This window comes from Rutidosis leptorrhynchoides, chromosome 3 (assembly GCF_046630445.1).
Source record: "Rutidosis leptorrhynchoides isolate AG116_Rl617_1_P2 chromosome 3, CSIRO_AGI_Rlap_v1, whole genome shotgun sequence".
NCBI lineage: Eukaryota > Viridiplantae > Streptophyta > Magnoliopsida > Asterales > Asteraceae > Rutidosis > Rutidosis leptorrhynchoides.
In genome coordinates, this window is record NC_092335.1 from 20350925 (window position 1) to 20359496 (window position 8572).

The 8572-nt window shown below is 36.2% G+C and overlaps 1 long non-coding RNA gene across 4 annotated transcripts; it reads left to right on the forward strand.

The window, feature by feature from the left end:
- The first annotated feature begins 4444 nt into the window (after positions 1–4444).
- Positions 4445–7333, forward strand: LOC139895810 (uncharacterized). 4 transcript variants are annotated; one of them, XR_011776035.1, is made up of 4 exons: positions 4445–4789; positions 4940–5025; positions 5953–6070; positions 6147–7333. It is a non-coding gene; the product is annotated as an uncharacterized lncRNA (long non-coding RNA). The 4 variants fall into 4 exon arrangements; XR_011776034.1 differs by having other exon boundaries at positions 4976–5025; positions 6147–7332; XR_011776032.1 differs by having other exon boundaries at positions 4445–5025; positions 6147–7331.
- Positions 7334–8572: the final 1239 nt, after the last annotated feature.

An 8572-nucleotide genomic window follows, 5' to 3' on the forward strand; every position in this document is an offset into this window, starting at 1 on the left:
ATGATAGTGGGAAGAGGCAGGAAAGACTCAAAATTATACATTACGCGTCCGAAGATTCTCCAGAACATTGTTAACGCTGTGGAAAATATTGACTCTACTGATTTGTGGCATAAAAGACTTGGCCACATGAGTGAAAAGGGGATGTCTATCTTGTTTAAGAAGAATGTGTTGTCGGGTGTTAGTGATATTAATTTGAGTAAGTGCTCTCACTGTTTGGCAGGGAAACAGACCAGAGTTGTGTTTAAGAGTCATTCTCCTTTTCGAATGGAGAATGTACTTGACCTAGTACATTCTGATGTTTGTGGGCCTATGAAGATTAGGACACTTGGTGGATGTTCCTACTTTGTTACATTCATTGATGATCATTCCAGGAAGGTGTGGGTTTACACCTTAAAGTCAAAGGATCAAGTATTTGAGAAGTTTAAGAAATTTCATGCCCTAGTTGAAAGGCAAACGGGGAAGAAGCTTAAGTGTATTCGGACTGATAATGGCGGCGAATACATTGGAAGATTTGATGCTTATTGTAAGGAGAATGGTATCCGGCATCAGAAGACTCCTCCAAAGATACCTCAGTTGAATGGCTTAGCAGAGAGGATGAACAGAACTTTGGTTGAAAGAGTCAGATGTTTGCTTTCACATGCAGGGTTGCCTGGTTCCTTTTGGGGTGAGGCTTTAAATACAGCAGTTCATATTATTAATCTAACCCCATGTGTTCCTTTGCGTTTTGATGTTCCTAACAGGGTTTGGAGTGGCAAAGATGTTTCTTACCGTCATTTGCGTGTTTTTGGATGTAAGGCATTTGTTCATGTTCCTAAAGATGAGAGGTCAAAGCTTGATATGAAGACTAAGACATGTGTATTCCTCGGTTATGGTGAAGATGATTTTGGGTACAGGTTGTATGATCCAGTTCAGAAGAAACTTGTACGAAGCCGAGATGTTGTGTTTTCAGAAGATCGGATGTTGAAAGATGTTGAGAAGATAGAGACAGAGTCAGTTCGTCAACATAGTGCAGATCTTGCTGTTTTGGATCTGGTTACTCCACAACATGTTGATTCACATGTTGGAGATGATGTTCAGGATAATGAACATAATGTTCATGATAATGAACATGGTACTGATGATAATGATGCTCCGGAGCAGGTAGAGATTCCAGTACCAGATATTCCCCCATTTGTCCTACTTAGGCGGTCTACTCGAGACCGTCATCCTTCTGTTAGATATTCTGCTGATGAGTATGTATTAGTCACTGATGGGGAAGAGCCAGAGTGTTATGCAGAAGCTATGAAAGATGAGCATAAGAAGGAGTGGGTTGAAGCCATGCAAGATGAGATGAATTCCTTACAAGAGAACAATACTTATGAGCTGGTGAAGTTACCTAAAGACAAGAGAGCTTTGAGAAACAAATAGGTTTTCAAACTAAAGTCAGAAGAGCATACTTCTCAACCAAGGTACAAAGCTAGGTTAGTTGTCAAAGGATTTAGCCAGAAAAAGGGTATTGATTTTGAGGAGATTTTCTCACCGGTTGTGAAGATGGGATCTATCCAAGTGGTTCTTGGGTTAGCCGCTAGTCTTGATCTTGATGTTGAACAAATGGATGTCAAGACTGCTTTCCTTCATGGTGATTTGGATAAGGAAATCTACATGGTGCAACCCGAAGGGTTTCAGGTTAAGGGTAAAGAAGATTATGTTTGTAGACTACAGAAAATTCTATATGGGTTGAAGCAAGCACCGAGACAGTGGTATAAGAAGTTTGAGTCGGTTATAGGAAAGCAAGGCTACCGAAAGACAACTTCAAATCATTGTGTTTTCTTTCAGAGGTTTGGTGATGATGACTTCATCATATTGTTGCTATACGTTGATGATATGCTGATTGTTGGTAAAAATATTGAAAGAATTGCGAAGTTGAAGCAAGAATTGAGCAAGTCTTTTGCTATGAAAGACTTGGGGCCAGCAAAACAGATTCTTGGCATTCGGATTTGTAGAGATAGAGATGCTAAGACGTTACATATATCACAAGAGTAATACATTGAAAAGGTGCTTGGTAGATTCAACATGAAAAATGCTAAAGTGGTTAGTTCCCCTCTTACTACCAACTTTAAACTAACCGATAGAGATTGCCCTTATTTAAAGGAGGATGTTGAGGAGATGGACAGAGTTTCATATGCTTCAGCGGTTGGTAGCTTGATGTATGATATGGTGTGTACTAGGACTTATATAGCTCATGCGGTAGGTGTTGTTAGTCGATTTATGTCAAATTCGGGTAAGAAGCATTGGAAAGCGGTTAAATGGATTCTGAGATACTTAAGAGGTACTTCTAAGTTGGGTATCACGTTTGGAAAAGGAGAGCCGATGCTCGTTGGTTATATAGACTCAAATATGGCAGTAAACAAAGATAACATGAGGTCCACTTCTGAATATTTGATGACCTTCGCAGGGGGGAGCGGTTTCATGGCAATCAAGGTTGCAAAAGTGTGTTGCATTGTCTACAACCGAGGCTGAGTATATGGCAGCAACAGAAGCGTACAAAGAACTTTTGTGGATGAAAAGGTTTCTACAAGACCTTGGGTTTAAGCAATCACGATATGTGGTTCTTTGTGATAATGAGAGTGCGATTCATTTGGCTAAAAATTCTATGTATCATAAGCGGACAAAACATATTGATGTACGGTATCATTGGATTAGAGAACGTCTTGAAGATGGTTTGTTTGAACTTGATAAAGTTCATACCGATGATAATGGTTCTGACATGTTTACGAAGGCTTTAGCAAGTGAGAAGCTCGAGGTATGTTGCTCGATCGCCGGGATGGCGATCCCTTCCTCATAATTGGAAAGGGGGAGATTTGTTGGGTTTTATTTGGGTTTCCAAATATGAGGAATGCTAGCCCAAGCCCAAAGCCCAACAAATTAGGCCCATATGCTTGTTGACTAGGTCAAGCATTTTAGGGCATTAAAACCTCCAAGTGTGCAGCCATTTTTGATATATCAAGAGAGTTGTGAGATTAAGAAAAAGAGAGAAACCCCAATTCCCGTTTTTGAAGACTGCAGCTCACAAATCGGACGATCCCCGGAGATCCGACCGTTGAATATTCACCATTTTTGGACAGCGTGTTCCTTACATCTGGGCAAAGGTTTACAACCGTTGAATTCATCTCAAGTGGTCTCTAACTCGAGTTACAGCAGGTCAAACAGTAGCAGTTTTTTGGGGTGACGAATTTCCTCTTTTGTCTTTAGATTTTCATATACTTGTTGATTGTTGTAGTTCAAGAGTATGATGATGTTGTACGCCTCTAGTTGATCTAGAGAAGACCTATTGTATTGCTCTCTTGTTAGTGATAGTGGAATTTAAGTGGCCTACGGGTCCCGTGGTTTTTTACTCTCGTTTTGAGAGGTTTTTTCACGTAAAAAGCTCGTGTCTTTGTGTTTGCTCAATTATTCTTTATATTCCTGATTTGGAACTGATTTGGGTTAGATTTGATATAATTTATTTGTTAGCATCCTCACGGTTTCATACGGGTCGGGAAATATTTGTCAAACGGATGTTTGTTTCCGCTTTGTAGATTGCCCGTTGTGATTATTTTCCCATCATCAACTATCATGTAAGAAGCCATTTCTAGTATATTTGAGACTTTCAACCACCTGTATCACTTTCAGTCGACCACCTCTGGTCGCCTTCTTCCACCACAAAACTCACGGCACCAAACCATCAAACCACAATCATATTTTAGAAATCCAAATCAAATACCCAAAATCAACGAACCTCAGCTCAAACCCTCAACCTCCTGGTCAAAAAGGTCACCTTGATACTGCTAAGCCAAAAACCCCCTTTGGTTGTAGAAATCTTATATGAAGAATTGAAGTCCTGTATTGGGGAGCGGGTTTTTATTTTGTATTTTGATTTTTAAATTGATAAAACTTGGTAAAAACAAATAAAGAACAATACCCTCACCTGACTTCTACATGTGAGTCGGGTTTTTTTTTTTTTGAAAAAAACATAAGGATAATTATATAACTAGGGTACTATTACCAAAAGTTGAAAGACCAAAACACCGGTACAACTAAACAGTTAGACTCATGACTACAAGAGGAACCTGCATCAATACCATCCACAAAAAAAACATGTCAATTGTTCGAACAAAAAAAAAAAAAAAAAAAAAAAAAACCTTAAGGACTATTCTTAAGAAACTAGGATATGCAATAAATTATTGTACATTTTAGTAACCAATCTTCTCTTCTCTTCTCTACCTCTTACAAATCATGTGGTCCCCAGCCATATGTCACCCGGCCAATCATTCTCTCTCTTCTCTTACATGTGTCAGTATACGACTGGTCAAATTTCACCAACTATGCACACTCTAGAAATGGACACGTGGCAATCACATCTTAATAATTCATCTAAACTGTAAATTACTAATTATATAAATAAAAATAAAAAACGCAGGTTTTAGCCTCATTCTCTCTCTCGGGTCTTCTTCCCCAAGTTCCTTTCAATCTCCGATTATGGCCGAAGGTCTTCTGAAAATGGTTAACCGCTATCAAAGATTTAATCTCTGGACTGTTACGCACATAAATGTATAAATTTTTTATAGCCCCAAAACCCTTAAATCCTCCATCCATGATTTCGTTTGATCTAGCGAGATGCTACTCCCAAATCTATAATCCAAACTCAATTTTAGAATGAACACATCAACCGATTAAAATCCATTTGAATATCCCTCTGTAGATCCCGGTCACTGAATGTTTCAATATCATCTTTTATGTTTGATCAACGATGTTTTGGGACATCAAAAAGGTACGTATTTGTTTGTTAGGGATCAGATCCCATCCCAAATAGGTATGTATTCATCTCTAAAAATAGATACGTATAATGATCATTTAATCATTTATATATTTTTTGTTTATATTTTTGTTTATATATAATATATACTCCGTATATTTGTAGGTTATCCTCTCATCATTTTCCGATTTCGTTTTCCAGATTCACACTGATTAACCGTCTAACGGATTCACATCATCATCTCAGATTAGGTAAATTTTCTTGCAATTCAAATTTTTCTGTATATGTTGTTGGTAAATTGTTTAATCTATTGCATTTATGTCAAACCCTAATTTAGATGGTAACTTATTTTTAATAGTAATAATAAAAAATGATTTCACCCTTTGTTCGTACAAAAATAGAAAAAAAAAAGAAGCAATTATAAAGCTTGAATTCTTACCAATATTTGAAAAATATCATATCTGAAGCTTTAATTTATCGGCGTGGCCTATAAACTGCTCATAATTTTATTTGTCTATGAAATGATTATAAGAAATTTTGAATAAGCAATTAGTGATCTGATTAGTTAAAGCTGCTTAATGATCATTGATTGTAGATTATAAGTTTCTTTTTCATTGATACAACTTTGTATAGTGAATTAAGAATTGTTGTTTGTTAAGAATTTTGATTGATTGAATATGGGCTATCTGAATTCAATATCATCGCCGGGTCAACCCAATGGTGATTCGCCTGTTAATGGCGGTGGGTTGAGCGAAGATTCTAAATTCATCTACGGATTTGCGAGTTCACCCGGAAAGAGATCTTCAATGGAAGATTTTTACGAGGCAAGAATTGATAGTGTAGAGGGTGAAACCATCGGCCTTTTCGGAGTATTTGACGGTCACGGTGGTGCTCGAGCTGCAGAGTACGTGAAACATCTGTTTAGTAATCTAATTAAACATCCAAAATTCATATCTAATACTAAATCAGCTATATCTAATGCGTATAGTCATACTGATACCGAGTTTCTGAAATCTGAGAACAATCAGAACCGAGCTGTGTTACAGTTAAGATGTAAGACACACGCTATTCAATATCGTGTACGGTGTATCTAATTATTGGATGTACGCTTAAAAGTAATTGCAGAATGAAGAAAATGTTACCCTCGGTATGTACTAAAACATCTTTCTTTTTCACAGAATGAAGAAAATGTTACCCTCAGTATTAGGCTGGCTGCTTTAGCTTCTCGAAAATGACTCTGACCTTGGGAAGTAGTTACGCTCAAATATAAGCACTCCCAAAGATACTCTCATTGAGGTAATTGGTAACAATTTTTTGTACATTTGTTAATGAGGTAATATAAGCACTTATAGGTACAAATTCCTTATTGTAGCAAAAATTAAGATCTCGGTGTAGAAGAACTCATTTGGAGGTACCACCATGCCATATGTAATATGTAAGGTAACTCTTCCCATATTTCCTTATTGTAGCAAATTAAGATCAGATCCGAAATATTAGAGTATTTAAAGGAGTTATCTTGAGTTACTTCTAATGCCAATGGGTCAAAGGGGTATAATTTATCTTAGGCCAGGTTAACATAGGCTCATATTTGTTTTTGTAATCATATTTACAACATTAATAATTGTCGAATTTTGAAAGAAGTTTCAAAAAGAAGTGGCGGTGACCATTCCGAGCCAGTCATTTATACTTCATTGCACGTTTAATTTTATCATGTTCTCTACTTATCATGATCAAAGAACATGGTGTTTGCATATGTCAACAAGGCCTCTTCCATCTACTTCACCAGTAATCATTGAGGTAAATGCTTTTCGCACTCGCTTTCATATTTCAATTTTTCTTAGGTATAGTTATCATGTACTGACCTGATGTGATTCTCACATCAATGTACATTTTATATGTTTGATATTGGTCAGCGGGATGGATTTTCAACCATTTTTTTGTCAATATGATTAGTAGTAAATATGTAGTAGATTAGAGCCTATGATGAATGTTGTTTTAACTGTTTTAGCACGTTACTATGTTTAGGTAATTGAAAGGTATATGGTAAATGTCTATATCTATTCGCTTTACAGATGTCACGTGAATACGTTTGATTATGAATCATGATACTTGACTTCACTGCCAATGGTTTGGGGTGTCGGGCTCAATTCTTCTCTCTGATGCACTTCTGCCCGAAGGTGATGGGTGTACTTTACGATTTAACTCTCGGTCATCTCTCTACCAAAAACCAACATGTAAGTTGTTTTAATTTGTAAGAATTCATTTCAATTTTAAGTGACTGAAGTGAAATTGTTATGGTTTTTTATGTCAACATGAACGGGTCGGTTAGGTTGGGAAACGAGGTTGAACGGGTCGATTTCACTATGTATTTATCAAAGTGAGCTTATAATACTGTCAAACAATATAACAACTTTTAGTTTATTAGATGTACAAATATACTTGTCATATTTAGTTTATTAGATGTACAAATATACTTGTCATATTTAGCTTATGATAAAGACAAATGATATAGCGTTTTACATATCAATTTAATTTGCTTATTCACCTACGACTTTAGTAAACGTGCTTTATATCTTTATTAATCTTTACAACAATCCTTAGAAGAAATGCTATGCATTGGTTGAATTAAAAATATTGTTTGTTTACATATCAAGTGTATGTTTTATATTGACGTTGTTATGTTCATTTTTCACAAGTTCGTTAATATTTTATACTTAGTTTTATTTTATTAGGGTCTGCCGTGCAACGCACGGGCTTTTAAAGGCTAGTTAACTTTTAAAAACCACATCACCCACTAACTTGATGTACAAGTAGAGTACAACAACTAATGCATTAGAAAAAATCCTTAAGTCTTAAGAACTATAATTAGACAAACTCTTAAAAAAAAAAAAGTAAGTTTAAGTGCAGAGTACAAATCAGAGACAACAAACAGGGTAATCTCACCCTAATGTGAATTAAACATTTGTCAAAACACACCAACACTTGCGGTGATAAAGAAACAATTGTGGGTTCATAAAAGCATTTACGTAGTTCATGTTTATAGTTACTCGGGCACAATCAATTTGCAACGCTGATTCTCCGGTTCCTTTTCCCGCTAAAATCCTACGGTAACTCCTTCAATTCTTCATGACTCAATTCGTCTGTATATCAACGACTTGTGCCCTTTTATAAATATTCTGTCAAATGATAACTACTTGGGTTTATCTGATTCAATTAGTTTCGCGGATTACTATGCATTATTGGTCTGAGTTGACGATTTTATATTGACAACGAGAAGGTCAATTGTTGATAACTTAATTTCTCATTGTGTTATCATGTTAAAATAAAATATGAATATGATTACAGATTTTCTTTTTGCACTTAAATAAATTTAGTGTATTATGCACTAATAACACACTCTGGGTGCCTTTTGACATGTTCAACTCGTTGACCCATTTTTTTTTTTTTTTTTTTTTAAAGCAAGTTGTTGGCATCGAATACTCTCATTTGATACGCACGCACGCGCTTTTGGGCGGAAACCCGAACCGCATTACAGTGTCCGAACCTTAAAGCATCCCGAGGGGCAATTCGGCATACCTCTTCAGTTTACCTCTTTGATCCTTTATGGATGAAACATAACCTCAGTCGACCCATACATATGTAATTAGTTAAATTAATCAAAACGACGACCTAATTAATCAAAACAACCACCTAATTCAGGCGAGAAAGCATATAATCGCCAATGAATCGATCTATACAGAAACTATTATCACGTGACAAATAAAAAATGCAGAATGTTTCATTGTCATAAAGGAGTCA